The sequence below is a fragment of the Ochlerotatus camptorhynchus genome, unplaced genomic scaffold, assembly GCF_037179485.1.
Source record: "Ochlerotatus camptorhynchus isolate MF236.1 unplaced genomic scaffold, CSIRO-AGI_Acam_v1.1 ptg001020l, whole genome shotgun sequence".
In the NCBI taxonomy this organism is placed as follows: Eukaryota; Metazoa; Arthropoda; class Insecta; order Diptera; family Culicidae; genus Ochlerotatus; species Ochlerotatus camptorhynchus.
Window position 1 is genome coordinate 72,726 of NW_027041443.1, and position 15,649 is coordinate 88,374.

The window sequence follows — 15,649 nt, forward strand, 5'->3', positions numbered from 1 at the left end:
TTTTTTTAGTTTTGTGACCGAACTTCAGTTTTTTTGATTTGGGGTTACTTTGATAATGCTCGATGAATGTAGAAAAATATGGTTGAACCTCAAAAAATTTAGCTACAATATGCAACCAATGTTTCTAATTTAAAATTTGATTTAATTTAAATTTAATCTTTACATTATATTATCAAAGTTACCCGCATTATCAAAGATATCCCGTTTTACGGTACCAAGAATGACTTGCAAAAAAATTAGCTGCGCAAATGAACTTATGACTAGATTGAATATATATGACTTAACAATTATAATTAGTGATAAATCAAATATTCGGCAGCTTGAACTCGGGCAAACATAAGGTCTGTTTCCGTACCTTTTTTTCTGGTGTTGCTGTAAAATAGCCTGGGAAAACCAAGATTAGTAAGTCCAAAATATGCAAAATGCATGTTTTTAACGTACTTTATTAGGTTTTACCAGATTCTTATTTCACTGCAATATACAGCGGAAGCGTTATGGCATGTGCGGGAACAAACCAATTATTTACTGAAATTTACGTCCAAGTTGATAAACAATGCTGTTGTAATACAGTTGAAAAGATCAAATATAGTAGAGCGCTTTCCCGGCGCATATTAGTAATTCCTGTACCAAAAACAACATTATTCTTTCAATTCGGTTCTGCCGTCGATATCGAGATAGGTAGAATCTGTATTATTATGTTCAAAAAACAGAATTGGTAGGGGAAACGCTCCTATAGTTGCGGTACGTTAGTAGCGTTAGGCTCCTATAGTTGTGTACGGAGTCTCCATACACAACTATAGGAACCTAACGCTAGAAGCAACCGCAACTATAGGAGCGTTTACCCTATTATTATTCATACAGTGAAAAACTATTCCACACGTCATAGGTATCGATAGAAATTCACCGTACGTACCTACATGCATTTAAAGCATGAAGTGATTCATATGAAGCATGTTAGTGTGAGAAGTGATTATTCAAAGATAACATGGAGAACCGAAACATTATTAGTATTTTGAAAGCCCCAGGGCAGCAAACTCAAAGAATTGAAAAGGCATTTGAGCACATCTGCGAAAACTTCCAAGTGAATAAAAACAAACAACTGCAGATGAAGCAAAAATTTAAAAAAAAAATCTTGACCTAAAATTCCGACATCTATGGGAAAAGGCTAACATACACAATGAACGTTTTGAGTTTGTTAATAAGGATTTTCTTGACGCGCAGTTTAACATGGAAATATTCTTGGAAATCGAACCAGAACCTTCAACTTCATCGGGACGTGGACCGCCATCAAAACAATTCGATGTATCAAGCGAGCGTAATAAACGGCGGAAAATAAACGACGAATTGATCGATCCAAAAGTGGATTCGATAGAAAAAGCGCCAGTCTTGTTAAAGTGATTGGTCACATTTTGAAGAACAGTGACAATGCAGTTTGTTACTTAAAAAGATTCTCGTGAAATGCTGTCAGCTGAAGAAACATTTAAGTATTTTCAAGATTGTGTCATGACTAAAAATCCCGCGAGGTTTCTTACCTATAAAGTGATACAAACTATTAAAACAATCTGCTCTCCTCCGGTAGAGTGCATTGAAGAAACGCCAACAAAAATACAAGTGCATTGATTTTTTATTTTCCTTTTTATGGGTTATATTACAATCGCTTATGCACCATACAGCGGAAAGAATTTTAGAAGTTTAAACTCAGAAATTAAACGATACCTCAATGACAATGATCTTGAATACTTCGACTTAGTGCTTCTATTTTTCCGTAACGATCAAAACCAAATATTTGGTATAATTTAACATCACAGAGTATAAGATATTGTAGACCAATACTGTTAGAGTTTGTTAAAGAATCTAAACAATTAGTTCTCGACACAAAGCCAAGTATAGAAAAGGAAATAAGTTTTATAAAAATTGATTTACTCTATGATAAGCATGTTTTGATTGATTTTGATTTCGTGATGAGTATGATAGATGGAAAAGTTCTCAATTACATTACAGATACAGCATCCAGAACCGTCCAATCTGTAAAGCTACTCCAAATATTATGACCAGTATAGCGGTATACATGACTATAAACTATTATTTCGTAATAAGCTAATCGCATTTTTTTTTTCCAGGATCTTGAAAAAGAAAATGCACTATACTATGGAATTTTTTCTTTGCATGCGTGGAAGGGAAAAACAACATTCAGAATAGACTTATGAAGCGTTTGGTGTCAGGGTGGATCAACTAAGAGCGGGTGAAGCAGGAACCAGCACAACTGGAAACGTTTGCCGACGAGCATTCTCAAATCCTCAATTGCTGAGTAGCGTTTTGGATATCAACGTGGAACTCATAGAAAGATTCAAAACATTTTGATTGCAGTAAACTGCCAAGAACCGATCAACCCCGAAACACTAGACACATATTGTAAAGAAACTTATCGTCTATATCTACAATTATATAGTTGGTATAAAATTACAGCTACAGTGCATAAAGTACTCGCTCATGCAGGAGATATAGTGATCCATTCTCCAGCACCACTTGGAATACTAGCCGAAAACGCAGCCGCATGCTGGCACAAACACTTGAAAAAAAAATAAAGGGATTTCTCCTATACACGACCTCAGTATGACGTACAACCACGCAAAATTGATGTATGTCATGCATTTTTGACTATTATACTTTATCTTAAATTGTTCAAGTATTTCAATGTTTTGGTTTTCCGTGCTGAGCACCAATGCTACCGACACCAGGGAGGCAGTTCCCTCACCTGGACCTTACCTATCGACCCATCAACTCATGAGCCGGTTTGGCACATACAACTTTTCCGCGTTTCGGTTTAGTGAAACGGGACCCAAGGTTCATTCCTAATTGTGAAAGGTGATCACGCCGTCCAAGACGGTTTTATGACAGGTGGGCAGGAACTCACGGTCTCCCAGTGTTGGTGAGTTCTTTGCCGTTAATGTTCACGAAAAGTTCACCATTTTGCTATACAGAAATTCAAAACAAAAATTTTTATCTGCGGATTTTGAACAGTTTTTGACCTATTTCATACTACCGGAAGGTGTATGCTGGTCACAAATGCCGTGCCAAACTGATTTCCTACTCAATTAATCAATCTTTGATGTGAAATTCGCTAATAAACACGAGGCGCATTTCTTATAGCAAACATGCCATAACAAAATGGGCATGGTTCATTTTAGTAAACAAACTAACACTTCTTCCGACTGTGGCACCTATGTATTAGGCGCCGAGCACGCCGTCCACCTTTAGCCGCTGACTTGGTCCTGCTTGTTACAGAACCAAGTACCACGCCGTCCGAAGCGATAATGAGCAAAAGCACGACAGCAGCGCTGTTTTATATCTTCTTCAGGTTCAAGCAGAACGATGTGCACTGATAGGATTTCCCGCCGTTTTTATGAATAGGGTGGGGCAGAAAGTGTCTTTTGTGCAGAATATGTAAAAAAGGCTGGACTTCGGATGTTGATCTAATTGCATATAAAGAGGTACTAGATATGTTTTACAGTCAGCTGTTGGTAATTCACGAACAGAATAGAATGTATGCCCGTTTTAAGCAATTTTTTTTTCAAATTCGAAAGTTTTGGCTCTATGGTAAGCGGGTAAAAAATTAACGGAATTTAACTTTTGCTTTTACTTATAAATTAATTGTAGTTTGCTTATAATTTATTTCCCGGAATACAGTGATAAGTCCATGCTTTTTTGCGGGTTATCGTTTAAGGCGGGGGGGAGGGGGTGTTTTGCATGTATAACTTTTCCAAGTTCCTCATTTCCTCATTGTGGTAGGTGGTCACATCATGATCCATATTAATCCGCTGACTTGCTCCTGCTTGCTGCAAGACCAAGTGCCGCGCCGTCCGAAGCGATAAAAGCAGAGGAATGACAGCAGCGCTGTTTTATATCTTTTCAGATTCAAGCAGAACGATGTACAACCAAATGGTACTCGATTATGAAGACTGGGTTAGGGAAAATCGTTTATTTTATGAAAACACAGATAAAATTATTATTTGTACATTTTTTAAATGTTTTTTTTTTTGTGGAAAATTGAAAAAATATTTATTACAGCAGATTTGTAATGTAATATCCTATCGATTGGCTTATTTGGATTTTATTTTCATCTATAAATGACAAAGTTACAAGCGTTCAAAACCTAACACTATTTCACCACACATATCTTTTGATTTGCACCCCAGTATAGTCGACAAAGACGTAGTTCTACGTCAAAAGTCGAACCCATTATGCTAGGAAAAGATCAAGAGTGGAAAATTTACATGATGTTTCATAAGAGCCTCTAATGCCTCTGATCCTTTCATAAGTTCGCTTTATTTTAGTAATCGATTACATAAAAAATCAATTCATGAATATCCCGCAGTTATACAGACACTTCTTGTATTTAAGAATAATAAAATTTTAGCAGAAACAACTTCAGAGCGAACAGCATTAGAAAATTTATTGACTGATGTTGATGAAATTGACGATGACTTCGTTGAAGATGCAAATGTAAAAAATGCGCGAATAAATATAACAGCTTACAATAAATTAAAACTTTATTTTTTCGCACAGTTACCCTTTACTAAGAAAAAAAAAGCTTTGCAAAATAGATGAATGCTTCTGTAAAATTTAAGAACACTATCAAAGATTCGATTGTGATTGATTAACATTAAAACAATGACTTTAATCAATTAAAAAATATTGGGGATCTTTTTAAAAGATAGTCAAGATGTTTACCCCTATTCAACGTATCGCATCGTCAATAAAGTCACTTTGTGAGGTGACTCTCCATGCAAATCAAATATAGAATATTCTCACAATCTTGACTTGTGAAGTTCCATCATATTTTTGCTCCAGAATAGTGAAGAGGGCACCGAATACAATTCTGTGATTTACATATAACTTCTCCGAAAAAAAATCTAGACCCTGGACACACGTCAACCCACCTTAATCCCACACCTTAGCTGCCAAGTGGGTTATAGGGGAAATGGCTCTAATGTTGGCCTATGGATCTAATATTGGGCCCATCGCTAAAAATCTGCTATTTATCAATTTTATCAAGATGAACGCGTCATTGGAACGGTACTAATGGATATTTTTGGTAGCTATTGAAAATTAAGTCGATTGCTGAATTTATGTATGGGCCCAAATTAGGAGCATTCAGGCCAACATTACATCCATTTCCCCTACGCTTCATTTTGTAAAAAGTATTTTTTTTATTTCCAGTTTCATTTATAACCCCAAAATATTACCCTGTGCAAAAAATGGCAACGATTGATGAAGGTTTAGGGGTCATGTAAATGGTTTGAAATTTGTATGCAGTGACCTAAGCAGCACATGTCCATCATAATAAGTTGCTGCAACTTGATTGTGACTCAAACAAAAAGTGTGTGGCTAGGAGAATTACAAAGGGAGATTTTTGAACTTCACTCATGTCCTCTATCTTTGGCTACACTGGCTATAAAAACCTTTTTTTTCAAAATAAAACACCCTAATGGACAGCTCTTAAAAATAATCGACTTTTGTACCTAGGTGTGCATGAGTGTGTCCTTAATTTTCGACCTTTCTGCCTTAATTATATTACTTATCATCAATCACATAATCCCATGGCTCATGAAATGTTCGTGGATGATTTTTTCTTCTAACTAATGTGTTCGACCATAAGAACCAAAAGAAATTCCGCCAAAACTTTATGCTTATCGGAAAGTTGGTTGCAAAGGTTTATATGATTATTTGATCAATCGTTTAATCATAGTGTACTCTCGGGTTGTAACCAAACGAACTCGTATAAGAATATCTGAACAAAAATTAAAGGTTAAATTCTAGCTTTACTAACTATGGATTCCATAGATCTGAACAAATAAAATAAAATAAAATTGGGATATGACCAAAATAAGAGTTATTACCGATAGCAAGTGAGCAAATATGTATTTTTATTAAAGTAACTTCAACATTTAAAGGTCATGTTTTGATTTTATTCGTTGCCTTTCACGTAAGATACAAGACATTTCTTACGTCAGGTAGATTTTCTTTTTATCTTCTTACATATGCGACTATTTTCCAGTAATCAATAATGAAATCCCATTACTTGAAACATTAACTTTTCTATTTAAACGTTTAAAAGAGTTTTAGTATTTATTATCAACACAAATTTGTGAAAAATTTGTTCTGTAAAATCTCGTTAAAACTGAGATGTTTTTGCTTAAAATTTTTTCATATTAGATAATGTTATACAACAAGAAGGCTACATCGTCACCCCTGAAAGCATCAGGTATTTCACCAAGTCTTTACCATAATTAGCAACATATAAGGCAGTCAATGTTGCTATTTCACTGTTCACTGCTTCGACAGTTGTAGCTATTCAATTATATTCATAATTCATATTGCAAATCCCTAGAGCCAAACATTCGTCGTTTGAAACATATGTCTGTTTGGTATAATACATTTAAGGCCATGAATTCTCTATCCGGTTAATACACCATACATTTATATGATTTCTTTAGACCAGAAGGTCAACAAGAGCAATTCACCAACACAATACTGAAAAAGCTTTGTTCCTTTTGTAAGCGACCAGTAGTGAAAATGGTTGGTTACGTAATCTGCAAAGAAATCGCACAGTTTCACATACACAGGGCATTTTTATTGCTCATCTCGATACACTTACTTTTTAACATAATTCCAATGATACTGCTGTACTGAACTTGATTTTTTCATACTACTTCCAAACTTTATGAAAATATTTTAATGTCACTTATAACCGTCTATTGAGTAATTCACTAATATATTTTTTTCTGGTGCTATTGGCATTCGCGTAACGAAAACAATGCGTTGTCAATTTTGTGATTATGTAACAACACTTTCAACATTCACTTGACCAGATTCCTGTATCACCGTTTCACACATTCTTTGGATCCCAAATGCATGAAATGTATTATTATTTCTTTCTATTCTTTCTTCTCAATTTGATATTTGTAGCTATCGCCTTCCATGGATTCCCAGATAATTTTATGCAGTATTCTTTTCTTTCACTGTAACACACAATTCAAACTAATCGATTTCGGGATAGAAACAGTTCTTTTCGTCTTATGATATAAACTACTGAATCTAACGACAAAATGTCTACTTTTTGATTTCTAATTTGTTCACCAGAACACTAACATTGGAAAATGTCGTATATTAACCGATTTTTAAAATTACATAAACTCTGAAGACTATTATTTCCACATTGAAAAGTACTACACTAATACTAAACAAAACAAATTGTGAAAAGCTTGTCGATTAGTGCACTTTAATCGTAAGATTTTCCCAGGTCAGCTTTCAGTTCCCTATTCTCACGGAATGACACAAGGTTATAATCAATATCCTTGGCATGTGACGTTTGGTTATTTAATTATAAAAAAAAAATCTAAAAAGTCAAAAGTGAAGTGTTCTGTTAGAACCGTGAAGTGCACTACATTCACTGAGATACACGTTCAGTGTGATATTGGCGCTCACCAACTGTATGCTCTGATGAATTATACATTCTGCCTATGGTAATGTTAAACACAAACATTAGTTATCTAACTGCTGATGTTTGTTTCACGATCATTGGTCTAAAATCTTATATTGTTTATATCTTTCCAAATTAACACTTGAGTTATAAACAAACAATCAAAGAAAATACAACACTATTTGTTTTACCATCCGTATGTATGATCTTTTTTTCAGATTATAAGGGTATGCCAGTAGTTTGTAAAATAAAGATTTAGCTGGCTCGTTAGACTTTCAAGCCAATTCAATAAAAAATAAATTCATTATATTAATGTATTTGAAACTTGTAAAAATCATTTTAATGAAAGTTAGAGCATCAATGCGATGTTGCTCAATGACAAAATATTATAAATAATAAGGAATAGATATATGGAAGAATAATGTATTGTGGTTTCGCGCTCTATTCCGTAAGGATAATACATTCATATCCCTGGAACAGGATTCACTCGGAGTGCGCATGCCTTTGTCAGGATCGTTTCATTGTGAGTTTGTATGCCCAGGATCCCAAATGATACCTACTTTGGCAATTTATTTGCTTTTAAACAAATAGATAGACAAAGTGAACCTGCTGACTACTGGTCTAATAAAAGTATCCGTGCTAAAATATTATCTGATGAATTAGAACAACGGAGAGTTTGTAATCACGGATGCTGAATAGGGAATATGATGAAGTCATTGCTTATATAATGTGTTAGAAATGAGGAAGTTTTTAGTAACAAACTGTTACAAAGTATTTAGAGATGACCGATATTTTTAAATGTCTGAAAAGAAGTGAGGAGCAGGTGTTCTAATTGCTATTTTGGCAAAAATTAATTTAGAGGACTTCACTACTACGAAATATAAGGAATCCGAACATTTATGCTTGAAAGTGCATGTAGCAGGTGAAAGACATGTATTTGCTTCGGTATATTTTCCCCTTAACAATGCCGGTTAAGACACATGTGTAAAACAATTTCGCATCGCTGTCGAAATTATGTCCAGGCTTCCTCTTGAACTAAAAGTCCATATATACGGAGGCTTTAATCAGCGCAGTATTGACTTCTTTCCAGCCATTCACTCATTTTCATTGGGAGTATGAAACATTGCATTTTATTTTTGACAAACTGCAAGTTTAGGGCTTAATCCGATCAATCATCAAAACCTGGATTAATCCACCTATGGTGAAATCTAACCCCTCTGACTATTGAAAATTACACCAAAAGTGAAGATGAATGGATAGAATTACATCAAAAGGCACAAGAGCATGGATTGCAAAAAATGTGAGAGATGCTCCAGGTGCAGCCAACAACACAAAACGTCGGAGTGTACGTCAACTGTATTGAAATGTATTAATTGTATGAAAATGAATAAAGAACGTAAAATTAACTAGGACGTCAACCATGCCGCATTTAGCTCTGAATGTTTGCTATATAAAAGACTTTAAAATCAGAAGAAAAGCAGCTTGCCTTTCAATAAATAGCAGCCAAGTTCCAGGAATGTGAAACAATTCGATGTTTTGTATTTGAATATTGCGGGGTTGTCAACAAACTACGTAGCATTGTTGCTGCTTGTTTATCACATTCTAGACACACTGGCGGTGTTGCTATTTATGTCAAAGAATCAGTTCAATACGACCTTCGTATTAATCAAGTTATCGATGGTAACTGGTTCTTGAGCATTACAGTTGTGCGTGGCATGAAGATGGGAAATTATGGTGTTTTGTATCATTCTCCCAGTTCTAGTGATCAGCGTTTTGTTGAAGTTTTAGAGAAGTGGCTCGAGATATTCCTTGATTCTAGTAAATTAAAGATATTAGCTGGTGATTTTAATATTAATTGGTATGACAACCATAATTCGAATCATTTGAAGCGTTTATTTGATCTTTTTTTTTCAATTTAAAACACACGGTAGATGTAGAAATACGCGAGAGTTACGGAGACTGATTTGAAAATAACCGATCATGAGACCTTAGTGTTTAATGTCTTAGACTTCGAATCTTGTTGAATCTTGTTGATAGAAGCGTGGACTTTCCATTCGCGGCCAGTAATTTAGATGAATCTACAGCTGTTCTTAATAACGCTTTGAAAACGTGAACCAATCAACTAGTTGAGATAAAGTTTGTTTCTTTGAAAAACTCGAACAGCTGGTACAATTTGGATCTTTTGCGTCTTAAACGGAAAAGGGACAAATGGTACAAAAGATCTGTAGATCCAATAATGACAATCATTGGAATAGGTACACAATCGCGCGTAATAAGTATTCACAGACGATAAAAAAAACTCGTTGTGAATATGTCCAGAGGAAGATTCATCAGCATCAAAACAACAGCAAAAAGTTATGGAAATTTTTTGAAATCTTTATTTAAACCTAGTAATTGCAAACCGCGGTCCATAACTTTTAATGGCACTGTTTGTACAACGTCATATATTTGTTACCTTACGCACTGTATCGACACTACAGTTTTCAAAACCAATAAATAGTATCTCGCATGCCTCCGCCATGGCAGGATGGCCGAATAATCGGTGTGCTTTTATTTCTATTTCTTTCCGTATCAACACAACGTAGGGATCCCACCCGTGCGCGATCAGACACATTAGAACAGTCAGAACAAGTAATTGCATCTAACTTTAATGATTATTTTGTCGAAAGTGTTTCATTGATTAATCAATCCATTGAATTGGTCGATGAACTTGACGAAATAAAACAGCCAGTTAATAGTAGTTGTAGATTTTAAGTTTTTCACCCAATTACATTAGATGAACTTAGAGTTATTTGTTTTTCATTAGGAAAATCGGCTGAAGTAGATAATGCTAATACTCGAGTTATTCAAGATTGCTTTCATGTCATTGGCCACATCTTTCTGGACGTTATTAATAAATCATAGCAGAATGGACATGTCCCACAAATTTGGAAGGAATCCTTAGTGGTTCCAATTCAAAAAGTTGCTGGGACGATTAAAGCCGAAGAGTTTCGTCCTATCAACATGTTACACACATTAGAGAAAATTTTAGAACTTGTTGTTAACGACCAGCTGTTGGAGTATTTGAATAGCAATCTTTGTTGATACCAGAACAATCCGTATATCGGGAAGGTCATTCTTGTGATCTGCATTGAATGTGGTGTTAGCAAAGTGGAAGACAACTTGGAGCGTAAAGATACGACTGTTGCTGTTTTTTTGGATCTGAAATGCGCTTTTGAAACAATTTCTAGGCCCTTACTGTTGAGTACAATCAAGCGCTTTGGAATTACGAGTACTGCATATAAATGATTTGAAAGCTATTCATCTGACAGAACTCAACGGACTGTTTTTAATGGTTCTGTTTCCAGTCCCGTGGGGAATAACCTTGGAGTACCCCAGGGAAGTGTATTAGGGCCCCTTTTTATTTATTATGTACATTAATGACTTGCGACGTGTTTTACGGTTTTTGCGACATTAAACTTTTGCAGATGACACTGTGTTGTTCATTTCAGCTAAGGATTTAGAAGTTGCCGTCTCACACTTGAATGAAAATTTACAGTATCTAAGTAGATAGTTGAAGAATCGCAGTTAAAATTGAATACATGTAAAACTAAATTTATGGTAATTGGGTTCTTTAATTTTGAAAATGTATTGTTTTTTATACATCATCTGAAAGAGCTTCGTTTTCTGAGCACAGCGATATTTTTTTCGAACCCACACACTTTCCCATACAAAGTGACACAGAGGGGCGCTAATAAGGTGATTTTTGCAAATGTAATCGTGCTTATTTAAAATAGTTCCAGTGTACCAAAATTTATGAAATTTTGGGTTTGGGTTCCATTTTTAATGCAGATTACGATTATGCATTTACCTCAATACGCTTAAAGAACCCAATTTCGCGGAATCGATTACATGAGAACGTCTCTGTTGTAATCGATGATGAGATTATTGATCGCGTCCGGGAGATTAAATATCTTGGCGTGATTATTGATGACAAAATTAAGTTCAACGCTTACATTGACAATGTCATCAAGAAAATTGCAAAGAAGTATGGAATTCTATGTCGACTGAAAAACGATTTAACTATTGCCAGTAAAATACAGCGATACAAATAAATCATATCTCCTCATCTAGACTTTTGCTCATCCATTTTATTTCTGTCCAATGAAACACAAATATCGAGATTGCAGCGCTTGCAGAATAAAATAATTCGTTTGACTTTGCGATGTAATAGATTCACTTCCTCAACTTTGATGCTGGACGCTTTACATTGGTTGTCAGTGAAGCAAAGAATAGTATATTTGACGATGGTGTTCATTTTTAGAGTAGTTAACGGTTTTTTGCCTCGATATTTGTGTGATCGAATTGAAAGAGGAAGTGATTATCATGATGAAATGCGGATGAAATAAGAACACCACATTTCTTGACTTATGCTTCACAGAATTCATTATTTTTTTAGAGGAATAAATGTTTTCAATTCGATGCCTAGAGACATTATACGTGGAACAACATTAGCAGAATTTAAGAGACATTGCATTTCATACGTTAAACTGACTTTTGAGCGGTTTTTGTTGTTGTTCGGAGCAGCATAGTTCAGATCTCGTGACCGTAGAAGACCATCGGTCTAATCAGCGTCTTGTAAATAGTCAACTTCGTGCGACGGCGAATTTTATTCGACCGGAGCGTGCTCCGGAGTCCAAAGTAGGCACGATTCCCTGCCATAATGCGTCTTTGAATTTTTCTGCTGGAATCATTTTCGACGGTCACCAGTGAGCCCAAATACACGAACTCATCGACCACCTCGATTTCGTCACCATCAATCTGAACTCGGGGTGGGAGGTTAACATTGTCTTCCCTACCCAAGTAACATTGCAGGTTATATCGAGGTTTTATAGCATTCTACAGGTCTAAATCATGTCCTACAGAACCCTCATAAAACCAAAATTGTTGCTTGGGTAGAACCTCTGCTTATCATGTATTTTGTCTTCGATGCGTTGATGGCAAGTCCAATCCGCGAAGCTTCAGCCTTCAGTCTGATGTACGTTTCCACCATCGTCTCAAAGTTCCGTGTCATGATGTCGATGTCATCGGCGAAGCCAATAAGCTGGATGGACTTCCTGAAAATCGTGCCATCCCAGCTCTTCTGATCACAGCTTCGAACGTTATGTTGAATAGCAGACACGAAAGTCCATCACCTTGCCGTAACCCCCTTTGAGATTCAAAGGAACTCGAGAGTGCCCCGGATACAACGCACATCACTCAATCCATCGTCACCTTGACCAATCGCGTCAGTTTATCCGGAAATCCGTACTCGTGCATAATCTGCCATAGCTGATCTCGATGTATTGTGTCGTATGTGGATTTGAAATCCATGAACAAATGATGTGTGGGGTATTCGCGACATTTCTACAAAACCTGCCAAATCGCGAAAATTTGGTCCGTGGTAGCGTGGGTATTGCGCTACAAACTCTCTTGCAAATGGTGACAGGCGGCGACATAGAATTTTGGAGAGTACCTTGTAGGCGGCGCTCAGCAATGTGATCACGTGGTAGTTGCAACAATCCAACTTGTCACCCTTTTGTAGATTGGGCATACGGCACCTTCAATCCACTCCTTCGATAATATCTCCTCATCCCAAATCTTGGCAATTACCCAAGGCAGCGCTCTAGCTAGTGCTTCACCACCTATTTTAATAGCTTGGTTGTTGATCTACACCAGCTACTGCCACGTTCGTTGTCTGCTGCATCAAACCAGTCATATCTTCGGTCCGGGATCGCAGTACCTAGTACCGCTGCAGCAGTACTATCTATGGCGGAACGGATGTCCTTCCAGCCATCTTCAAGAGTAGCTCCTGTTCATTAACAAGGTAGAAAGTTAGGGGGGGGGGGGGGGGTTGGCAATTATCCACGGCCCAAACAAATTGGGGGGGGGGTCTAGAATCCCAAAAAAACTGCGCGAAGTAAGGGCGTTGTTCTGATTGTCAAGGTGAAGGGCGGAAAGACGTACGCAAATCTCCTCGGATCCGCAACTGGAGGAGCTAGGGGAGAACTTGAAGAAAACCAGGCGCACCCTCGAGCGAAGAAACATCCTGAGGTCAAGAGTTCAGCCTTCAAGCACTTCATCGAAAAGTCACTGGGTGAGGAACGTAAGAGCTCTATCTCAGGAGACGGTTGTCTATTGTAGACATTAGGATGAGATCACAACAGTAGACGAGCTGAGGGGTGCGCTGATGGAACAATGCGATCTGATACGACTTTCGACGGCTACAGTAGACAAACTGTTCGAGACAGGCTAAGTCAAAGTTTGGTGGTCAAGCTGCCACTCGGTTTACCCAGAAACTGGTGAGATGCGTTAAGTGCATGAGGTGAAGAAATGCAATGGCCCTGACAGATCCGATCTGTGCAGAAAATGCGGGGAGAAGGATCACAACGCAACAGACTGCACGAAGCGACCGAAGCCCACCGTACAGAAAAACGATGGTGATGGAGCTATCTTAAATTATCTTAATTCATTGCGACACTGTATAGCAACTGTTGTGGCAGTCGACAACGGAAACAAAGTGCGACGTTGCAATAATTTCTGAACCGTTTCATGTTCCTCCCGATAACGGTAACTGGGTGGCGGATAGAGCAGGAATGGCTGTAATACAAGTTATGGGCCGATAACCTATTTAAGAATCGCATACGAAGGTGATCGCCAAAATTAACGGCTTCTTCATATGCACTTGCTACGCTCTCCCTAGATGGACGATGAAGCAGTTCCACCAGATGTTAGATGAAATGACAGATGAGCTGATCGGACGAAGGCCAGTAGTTATCAGGGGAGATTTCAATGCTTGGGCAGCGGAGCGGGGAAGAAAATGTATCAACGCAAGAGAGTACAGCCTACTGGAACCTCTGGTAGAGTTGGAAGTTTGGCTGTCCAACGAAAGCACCAAACTTTTAGCAGAGACTGCATTCCATCGCTCGTGACCAACATAAAATGGACTTTCATTTTCTTCATTACTTTCTGCTTAACTTTAAACATAGATGTTTGGTCATCGTTTCCTAAACCTACTTCCAAGCACACAATGTGCTTACCAGTAAACTTACTTATTTCCTCATGCCACCACACCAGAAGCCCACAACTAAATTATAAGAACGTAAGCTGCGACGGTCACTCATTCTCACACAAGAATCTATGACAGAGCATGTGTAGAGAGAAAAAGAGAATCGTACGATAAGCGTATAAAAGTTCAATTCGCTAATGCCGATGTATATAGTTGAGAACATCAACATTACTGCTACGACGCAAGACCACGGAATGTAGAGTTTTGACCTGGAAATCCATATTCCGTAGACTCATATTAATCGTAATCAGCCAATTAAGCTCGTTAAATGTTATATTCAGTTGAACTGTCTGTCCACATTCCATTAGCGCGCATTTTTCCACGTCCTCGCACGTTAGTATCATTTTCTGATCACACTGTCATTGGAACCTATTGCAAAAAATTTCTAAGTTCGAACCGTAAACACTAGGTCCGCTACCTGTCTAATGATTGAAAGTTGTTTGCATATCAACGCTTGGTCGAATGATCTATACAAAAATTTGATCTGGATTCTATATCATTTGTGAAGAATATTTTAAAATGCTATCTCGACATTTCATTCCTCATTTCGGAAATATTGCAAGATCGTAGATCGCATAAAGATCATGAAGAAAGTGGTGCTATTTTAAAAGCGTGACGTGATATAGCATATATTGATTCTAAACTTTAGTTCAGAAGACCATAAGAATTTCAAATATCGTATAATATCTCTGTTGTTGAAAGTCGTGTTACATAGTATTGTTGGTTGTTAATCTCGTTGTGCAAGATCTTGCAAAACATACTTTTGACGAATGCGTACAGATAGGAAATCGATGCTGGCCGTTTTTTGATGATCGACAAATGAATTATCATGATTCCATTACCGAAAGTTTGATGATAATTTAAAGTCAAATTTTTTTTTATATATAATGTTGGTTACTGAATCACTGTATTGAATGATTAACACTGCACTCAGCCCTGCATCCAACATCTATCGTCCATCTAATAGGTGTGTAATATAAAGATTCCGTTAATTTTGGCTATAACGAAACCTTCGTATGAGTTCGCAACCACTTCTTGAATAAGGTATCTGCCCATAGCTTCACACTTTTTTCTCCTTG

General features: G+C 37.0%; 1 protein-coding gene across 1 annotated transcript in view; it reads right to left on the minus strand.

Annotated features, from left to right (window-relative positions):
• The window catches only part of LOC135715864 (putative uncharacterized protein DDB_G0286901), a 66,641-nt gene extending 59,177 nt beyond the window's left edge, over nt 1–7,464 (minus strand). Inside the window, exon 1 of the mRNA XM_065238856.1 lies at nt 6,659–7,464. The gene's annotated coding sequence lies outside the window, so the exon portion shown is untranslated. The remainder of the gene's footprint in view (nt 1–6,658) is intronic.
• Nucleotides 7,465–15,649: the final 8,185 nt, after the last annotated feature.